The 10177-nt window shown below is 37.3% G+C and overlaps 1 non-coding gene across 1 annotated transcript; it reads left to right on the top strand.

Annotated features, from left to right (window-relative positions):
• The first annotated feature begins 7107 nt into the window (after positions 1–7107).
• On the top strand, positions 7108–7214 carry LOC139030981 (U6 spliceosomal RNA). The gene has a single exon (XR_011483411.1). It is a non-coding gene; the product is annotated as a U6 spliceosomal RNA (small nuclear RNA).
• Positions 7215–10177: the final 2963 nt, after the last annotated feature.

Raw genomic sequence — 10177 nt, 5'->3', positions numbered from 1 at the left:
CAGTAAAAGTAAAAACAATGATCAAAAAGATCATGATCTTGATATTTCAGAAACACAAAAAGTTATCACCAAACACCTTCTGAGTTTTGGCACAGTTTTTACATTGTATTTTCCATTAAAAGAAATGCTTATATTAAAAAAAAAAGTAATTTTTCAGGATACTTCCACATTATATAAATGCCCCATTCCTCATCAAACTTTTACCTTCTCATTTTAGAATTATTTATAATTCTTTTAAAATCAGTTCTTACTATGATGGTTGCAAATGGTGATTTTTTTAGATCCATCCTTTCATCTATGTTTACAAGTTGAAATTCCCATTCCCTTTATTTTTTATTTATTGTAAGAATGGATTCATGGATTCTTATCTTATTCAATTAGTTATAGGCCATTTATGTCATAATATGTTTCATATTTTTATAACTCCTATATCCATAGCACTTAAAGCAATCTACTTTTAGAGTTCAATATTTGCTTGTGGATTTTTTTGTCTTTAAACTGAAAATATATCTAGAACTTCTAAATATTGTTTTTTTTTCCTTCCCATTCAATGTCTTTTATTGTTTATTTGGGGCTTTCCTGGTGGCTCAGCTAGTAAAGAATCTGCCTGCAATGTGGGAGACCTGGGTTTGAACCCTGGGTTGGAAAGATCCTCTGGAGAAGGTAACTGGCTACCCACTCCAGTATTCTGGCCAGGAGAATTCCGTGGACTGTATAGTCCATGGGGTTGCAAACAGCTGGACACGACGGAGTGACTTTCACTTTCACTTTTTCATTATTCATTTGAAGTATAATTTGGCTCATTCTTTTCCTGTTAGTATTTAATTTGGTATCTTCCCCCACTCCTGCATCCTTATTGATATAATTTTATTTTTTGAATCCATAAAACATTAACATGATTTTAAAGTCCAACCTGAATTATTTTGAAGAAATCTCAGACATCATAGAGAGACTTAAAATGTTACCATTTGTAATAGCAACAACAAAAATATAAGGTACCTAGGAATAAATTTAACAAAAGATGTAGAATATCCTCACATAGAAAATTATAAATTTTCATTGTAAGATATCAAAGAAAGTCTTTGTAAGTGTAAAAAGATACAATATTCAGGAACAGGAATTTTTGAACATCAGGAAAAGGTATAGATTTATCAACTTCCCCTGAAATAATTTATGAGTTCAGTGTACTTCCAGACCAGTCAAAATTCCAACAGCATTTTATTCAAATTGGGAAGCTTGTTTTTAAATTTAATTGGAAGAGCAGAAAGGCATGCAGAACCACGAGGATTTTGGTGAACAAGGTGAGGAAAACTTGCCTCCCCAAACATTAAGATTTACTATAAAACAGTAATAATGTACACAAAGCAAAGACAAATGGATGTGATGAACAGAGTAAGGAACTGATGCACATGTGGAAACTTGGTATGACAGCAGTATCATAACGAGGTAGTGGGGAAACGATTCAGGGACGGTGATAAAACAACAGCTTTTTCTTAAAGAATATATTAAAATTAGATCCCTACCACCCCCCACCCCACCCCAAATACAAAAATGAATTCCAGAGGAACCAGTACCTAAATGTGAAAAGCCAAAATTTAAAACTGTCAAAACCTTGAGAATATATTATGTCTTTAGGATAGGAAAGGCTTTTTATATAAGATAGACACACAAAAACACAATCATAAAAGGAAAAGTCTGCCTATAGTTAAAATTCTTCCCAGGTGGCACTAGTGGTAAAGAACTTGCCTGCTGGTCCTAAGATGGCAGAGGAATAGGACGGGGAGACCACTTTCTCCCCCACAAATTCATCAAAAGAACATTTGAACACCGAGAAAATTCCACAAAACAACTTCTGATGCTGGCAGAAGACATCAGGCACCCAGAAAGACAGCCCATTTTCTTCAAAAGGAGATGTTTTATCATTGGTGCTGTTTAGATGGAGAAGTCTTGAGAGTACTGTAAGAATAAGATAAAAACCAGAGGCAGGAGGCTTAAATCCAAATCCTGAGAACACCAGAGAACTCCTGAACCCAGGGAACATTAATCGATAGGAGCTCATCAAAAGCCTTCATACCTACACTGAAACCAAGCACCACCCAAAGGCCAACAAGCTTCAGAGCAAGACATACCATGCTAATTCTCCAGCAACACAAAAACATAACCCTGTTCTTCAATATACAGGCTGCCCAAAGTCACACCAAACCCACTGACATCTCAAAACTTATTACTGGACACTTAATTTCACTCCAGAGAGAAGAAATCCAGCTCCACCCACCAGAACACTGACACAAGCTTCCCTAACCAGGAAACCTTGACAAGCCACCCATCCAACCCCACCCACAGTGAGGAACCTCTACAATAAAGAGGAACCACCAACTGCCAGGATACAGAAAGGCCAACCCAAACACAGCAATCTAAACAAGATGAAAAGGCAGAGAAATACTCAGAAGGTAAAGGAACTGGATAAATGCCCACCAAACCACACAAAAGAGGAGGAGATAGGGAATCTACCTGATAAAGAATTTCGAATAATGATGGTGAAAATGATCCAAAATCTTGAAAACAAAACAGACTTATAGATAAATAACCTGGAGACAAGGGTCAAGAAAATGCAAGAAAGTTTTAACAAAGACCTAGAAGAAATAAAAAAGAGTCAATATATTAAAAAAAAAAAAGAGTCAGTATATGATGAATAATGCAATAAATAAGATCAAAAACACTCTGGAGGGAACCAACAGTAGAATAACAGAGGCAGAAGATAGGGTAAGTGAGGTAGAAGATAGAATGGTAGAAATAAATGAAACAGAGAGGAAAAAAAGAAAAAAAAATTAAAAGAAATGAGGACAACCTCAGAGACCTCTGGGACAATGTCAAACACCCCAACATTCGAATCATAGGAGTCCCAGAAGAAGACAAAAAGAAAGGCCATAAGAAAATACTTGAGGAGATAATAGTTGAAAACTTCCCTAAAATGGGGAAGAAAATAGCCACCCAAGTGCAAGAAACCCAGGGAGTCCCAAATAGGATAAACTTAAGGTGAAACACCCAAGGCACATATTAATCAAATTAACGAAGATCAAACACAAAGAACAAATATTAAAAGCAGCAAGGGGAAAACAATTAACCCTCAAGGAGATCCCCATAAGGATAACAACTGATAGTTCAATAGAAACTCTTCAAGCCAGAAGGGAATGGAAGGGCATACTTAAAGTGATGAAAGAGAAAAACCTACAGCCCAGATTACTGTACCCAGCAAGGATCTCATTCAAATATGAAGGAGAAATCAAAAGGTTTGCAGACAAGCAAAATCTGAGAGAATTCAGCACTGCCAAACCAGCTTTCCAACAAATGCTAAAGGATCTTCTCTAGACAGGAAACACAGAAAGGGTGTATAAACTCGAACCCAAAACAATAAAGAAAATGGCAATGGGATCATACTTATCAATAATTACCTTAACTGTCAATGGATTGGATATCCCAACCAAAAGACATAGACTGGCTGAATGGATACAAAAACAAGACCCTTATATATGCTGTCTACAAGAGACCCACCTTGAAACAAGGGACGCATACAGACTGAAAGTGAAGGGCTGGAAAAAGATAGCAGGAGTAGCAATACTCATATCAGATAACATAGACTTTAAAACAAAGGCTGTGAAAAGAGACAAAGATGGACACTACATAATGATCAAAGGATCAATCCAAGAAGATGTAACAATTATAAATACATATGCACCCAACATAGGAGCACCGCAATATGTAAGACAAATGCTACCAAGTATGAAAGGGGAAATTACAATAACACAATAATAGTGGGAGACTTTAATACCCCACTCACACCTATGGATAGATCAACTAAACAGAAAATTAACAAGGAAACACAAACTTTAAATGAAACAATAGAGCAGTTAGACCTAATTGATATCTATAGGACATTTCACCCCAAAACAATGAATTTCACCTTTTTCTCAAATGCACACGGAAGCTTCTCCAGAATAGATCACATCCTGCGCCATAAATCTAGCCTTGGTAAATTAAAAAAAAATTGAAATCATTCCAAGTATCTTTTCTGACCACAGTGCAGTAAGATTAGATGTCAGTTACAGGAGCAAAAGTATTAAAAATTCCAACATATGGAGGCTGAACAACACGCTGCTGAATAACCAACAAATCACAGAAGAAATAAAAAAAGAAATCAAAATATGCATAGAAATGAATGAAAATGAAAACACAACAACTGAACACCTATGGGACACTGTAAAAGCAGTGCTAAGGGGAAGGTTCATAGCAATACAGGCTTACCTCAAGAAACAAGAAAAAAGTCAAATAAATAACCTAACTCTAAACCTGAAGCAACTAGAAAAGGAAGAAATGAAGAACCCCAGGGTTAGGAAAGGAAATAAATCTTAAAAATTAGGGCAGAAATAAATGCAAAAGAAACAAAAAAGACCACAGGAAAAATCAACAAAGCCAAAAGCTAGTTCTTTGAGAAGATAAATAAAATTGACAAACCATTAGCCAAACTCATCAAGAAACAAAGGGAGAAAAATCAAATCAACACAACTAGAAATGAAAATGGAGAGGTCACAACAGACAGCCAAAAAAAGAAAGGATCATAAGAAACTACTATCAGCAACTATATACCAATAAAATGGACAACTTGGAAGAAATGGACAAATTCTTAGAAAAGTACAACTTTCCAAAACGGAACCAGGAAGGAACAGAAAATCTTAACAGACCCATCACAAGCACGGAAATTGAAACTGTAATCAGAAATCTTCCAGCAAACAAAACCCCAGGACCAGACAGCTTCATAGCTGAATTCTACCAAAAATTTAGAGAAGAACTAATACCTATCCTACTCAAACTCTTCCAGAAAATTGCAGAGGAAGGTAAACTTCCCAACTCATTCTATGAGGCACCATCACTGTAATTCCAACACCTGACAAAGATGTCACAAAAAAAGAAAACTACAGGCCAATAACACTGATAAACATAGATGCAAAAATCCTTAACAAAATTCTAGCAAACAGAATCCACCAGCATACTAAAAAGATCATACATCATGACCAAGTGTGCTTTTCCCAGGGATGCAAGAATTCTTCAATATCCACAAATCAATCAACATAATATACCACATTAACAACTTGAAAAATAAAAAGGATATGATTATCTCAATAGTTGCAGAGAAAGCCTTTGACAAAATTCAACACCCATTTATGATTAAAAACCCTCCAGAAAGCAGGCATAGAAGGAACATACCTCAACATAGTAAAAGCTATATATGACAAACCCACAGCAAACATTATCCTCAGTGGTGAAAAATTGAAAGCATTTTCCCCCTAAAGTCAGGAACAAGACAAGGGTGCCCACTCTCACCATTACTATTCAACATAGTGTTGGAAGATTTGGCCACAGAAATCAGAGCAGAAGAAGAAATGAAAAGAATCCAGACTGGAAAAGAAGAAGTAAAACTGTCACTGTTTGCAGATGACATGATCCTCTACATAGAAAACCCTAAAGACTCCACCAGAAAATTACTAGAGCTAATCAATAAATATAGTAGAGTTACAGGATACAAATTCAACACACAGAAATCCCTTGCATTCCTATAAACTAACAATGAGAAAACAGAAAGAGAAATTAAGGAAAGAACTTCATTCACCATTGCAAAAAAAGAATAAAATATTTAGGAATATATCTACCTAAAGAAACAAAAGACCTATTTATAGAAAACTATAAAACACTGATGAAAGAAATCAAAGAGGGCAGAAATTAATGGACAAATATACTGTGTTCATGAATCAGAAGAATCAATATAGTGAAAATGAGTATACTACTCAAAGCAATCTATAAATTCAATGCAATCCCTGTCAAGCTACCAATGGTATTTTTCAGAGAACTAGAACAAATAATTTCACAATTTGTATGGAAATACAAAAGACCTCGAACAGCCAAAGCAATCTTGAGAAAGAATAATAGAACTGGAGGAATCAACCTGCCTGACTTCAGACTCTACTACAAAGCCACAGTCATCAAGACAGTATGGTACTGGCACAAAGACAGAAATGTAGATAAATGGAACAAAATAGAAAGCCCAGAGATAAATCCACACTCCTATGGACACCTCATCTTTGACAAAGGAGGCAAGAATATACAATGGAGAAAAGACAATCTCTTTAGCAAGTGGTGCTGGGAAAACTGGTCAACCACTTGTAAAAGAATGAAACCAGAACACTTTCTAACACCATACACAAAGATAAGCTCAAAATGGATTAAAGAACTAAACGTAAGACCAGAAACTATAAAACTCCTAGAGGAAAACATAGGCAAAACACTCTCTGATATAAATCACAGCAGGATCGTCTATGACCCACCTCCCAGAATATTGGAAATAAAAGCAAAAATAAACAAATGGGACCTAATTAAAATTAAAAACTCCTTCACAACAAAGGAAACTATAAGCAAGGTGAAATAATGGAGAGAACTAATGTGGCCTTCACAATGGGAGAAAATATAGCAAACGAAGCGACGGACAAAGAATTAATCTCAAAAATATTCAAGCAACTCTTGCAGCTCAATTGAAGAAAAATTAACGGCCCAATCAAAAAGTGGGCCAAAGAACTAAACAGATATTTCTCCAAAGAAGACATACAGAAGACTAACACACATGAAAAGATGCTTAACGTCACTCATTATCAGAGAAATGCAAATCAGAACCACAATGAGGTACCATTTCATGCCAGCCAGAATGGCTGTTATCCAAGTCTACAAGCAATAAATTTTGGAGAGGGTGTGGAGAAAAGGGAACCCTCTTACACCATTGGTGGAGTGCAAACTAGTACAGCCACTATGGAGAACAGTGTGGAGATTCCTTTAAAAACTGGAAATAGAACTGCCATATGACCCAGCAATCCCAGTCCTGGGCATACACACTGAGGAAACCAGAACTGAAAGAGACATGTGTATACCCCAATGTTCATTGCAACACTGTTTATAATAGCCAGGACATGGAAGCAATCTAGATGTCCATCAGCAGATGAATGGATAAGAAAGCTGTGGTACATATACACAATGGAATATTACTCAGCCATTAAAAAGAATACAGTGCTCGCTTCGGCAGCACGTATACTAAAATTGGAACGATACAGAGAAGATTAGCATGGCCCCTGCGCAAGGATGACACGCAAATTCGTGAAGCGTTCCATATTTTTTAAATGCTGGAGAGGGTGTGGAGAAAAGGGAACCCTCTTTCACTGTTGGTGGGAATGCAAACTAGTACAGCCACTATGGAGAACAGCGTGGAGATTTCCTAAAAAACTGGAAATAGAACTGCCATATGACCCAGCAATCCCACTTCTGGGCATACACACCAAGGAAACCAGATCTGAAAGAGACACATGCACCCCAATGTTCATTGCAGCAGTTTATAATAGCCAGGACATGGAAGCAACCTAGATGCCCATCAGCAGACGAATGGATAAGGAAGCTGTGGTACATATACACCATGGAATATTACTCAGCCATTAAAAAGAATTCATTTGAATCAGTTCTAATGAGATGGATGAAACTGGAGCCCATTATACAGAGTGAAGTAAGCCAGAAAGATAAAGACCATTACAGTATACTAACACATATATATGGAATTTGGAAAGATGGTAACGGTAACCCTATATGCAAAACAGAAAAAGAGACACAGATGTACAGAACAGACTTTTGGACTCTGTGGGAGAAGGCAAGGGTGGGATGTTTCAAGAGAACATCATCGAAACATGTATATTATCTAGGGTGAAACAGATCACCAGCCCAGGTGGGATGCATGAGACAAGTGCTCGGACCTGGTGCACTGGGAAGAGCCAGAGGGATCGGGTGGAGAGGGAGGTGGGAGGGGGGATCGGGATGGGGAATATATGTAAAAAAAGAAAAAAAAAAGATAAAAAGAATACATGTGAATTAGTTCTAATGAGGTGGATGAAACTGTAGCCTATTATATAGAGTGAAGTAAGCCAGAAAGAAAAACACCAATACAGGATACTAACGCATATGTATGGAAGTTAGAAAGACGGTAACGATAACCCTGTATGCGAGACAGCAAAAGAGACACAGATGTGTAGAACAGTCTTTTGGACTCTGTGGGAGAGCGTGAGGGCGAGGGCAGGATAATATGGGAGAATGGCATTGAAACATGTAAATTATCATATGGGAAAAGAACTGCCAGTCCAGGTTCAATGCATGATACAGGGTGCTCGGGGTGGGTGCACTGGGATGACCCAGAGGGATGGGATGGGGAGGGAGGTGGGAAGGGAGTTCAGGATGGGGAACACATGTATACCCATGGTGGATTCATGTCAATGTATGGCAAAACCAATACAATATTGTAAAGTAAAAAAAAAAAAAAAAAATGATATGCATAAATGCAATGGGGAGAAAAAAAAAAAAAAAGAATTTGCCTGCCAATCAGGAGACATAAGATACGCGAGTTCCATCCCTGGGTCGGGAAGATCCCCTGGAGGAGGGCATCCAGATTCACTGAAGTGGCAACCCACTCCAATATTCTTGCCTGGAGAATCCCAAGGACAGAGGAGCCAGGAGGGCTACAGTCCATAGGGTTGCAGAGTCAGACGCAACTGAGTGACTCAGTGACTGAGCACAGCACAGCTACATCAAATGCATGCATTGGGACTTCCCTGGTGGTCCAGTGGTTGGGAATCTGCCTTGCAACACAGAAGATGTGGGTTCAATCCCTGGTCTAGGGACTAAGATCCCACATGCCATGGGGCAACTAACCCCACGCACCACATCAGAGAGCCAGCGTGTGGCACCTAAGACCATAGATGGCAACTGCATTTATTATGAAGCCAAATAAATAAATAATATTTAAAAATGCATACCTTACATAGGTCAAAAGACAAGACGCCGGATGGGAGATATATTCGCATCAGAGGTAACCGCAAAATCTTACGGTTAAGAAGTAGAATACCTTGAAATTAGTAAGCAAAAGAAATCTTCGTAGAAAAATGGACAAAGGAAAAGAAAGTCTGCTTGGCCAATAAATATTCAAAATATGCTCACTTTAATTAGCAATTGGAGAACAGTAAAGTAAAACCATAGCGAGATACAGTTTCACATTCATCATACTGCAAAAAATTAGAAAGGCAGCCAATACAAAGAGCGAAATTGTAGATCAAGGGGAGATCCTACACTTCTGGTGCAAAGGTTAATTTGTAAAATCCTTTGGTGAGCAATTTGGAAAATATTTGATGAAGTTGAAATGCATTTGCACTCTCAGATGTTTATTATTAGTATCATGTACACAAGAAGATTAGTATGAGAATCTTAACTGCTCTATTGTTTGAATCAGGATAAATTGGAGACAATTTGTCTGTCTATTCACAGGAGAATGGATAAGCTGTAGTACGTTCATACAATGGCCAGTCTATCTGTCTCTGTCTCAGTATCTCCCTGTCTATCCATCTGATGCTTAACATGAATAAAGCTAAACTATGTGTATTAATGTGGGTAAAACTTAATAACATAATAATGAAAAAAAGTAAGTTGCAGAAGATATGAATAGTGGTATGATATCTTTAGCTTAAAGTATTAAAACTAGCAGAAACTGTCATATACTATTTATGGATATGTATCTATATAGGAAAAGTACTAAAGATTTTATTAGGATGATAAACACCAAATTCATGATGGTAATTACCTTTGAGGTTTGAGGAAGACTATATTGGAAATGTCAATTGAAAGAATAATACTATATTTCCCAAGTTTGGTGTTCGATACACAGGTGTATCTGTATGCAGGTCAGGAAGCAACAGCTACAACCAGACATGGAACAACAGACTGGTTCCAAATTGGTAAAGGAGTACATCAAGGCTGTATATTGTCACCTTGCTTATTTAACTTATAGGCAGAGTACATCATGAGAAATGCTGGGTTGGACGAAGCACAAGCTGGAATCAAGATAACTGGGAGAAATATCAATAACCTCAGATATGCAGATGATACCACCCTTATGGCAGAAAATAAAGAAGAACTAAAGAGTCTCTTGATGAAAGTGAAAGAGGAAAGTGAAAAAGTTGGCTTAAAATTCAACATGCAGAAAACTAAGTCCATGGCATCTGGTCTCATCAGTTCGTGGCAAATAGATGGGGAAGCAATGGAAACAGTG

This window comes from Odocoileus virginianus, chromosome 24 (assembly GCF_023699985.2).
Source record: "Odocoileus virginianus isolate 20LAN1187 ecotype Illinois chromosome 24, Ovbor_1.2, whole genome shotgun sequence".
NCBI classification, from domain to species: domain Eukaryota; kingdom Metazoa; phylum Chordata; class Mammalia; order Artiodactyla; family Cervidae; genus Odocoileus; species Odocoileus virginianus.
The sequence above is the reverse complement of the archived record's forward strand: the minus strand, read 5'-3'. Positions and strand labels throughout refer to the sequence as shown.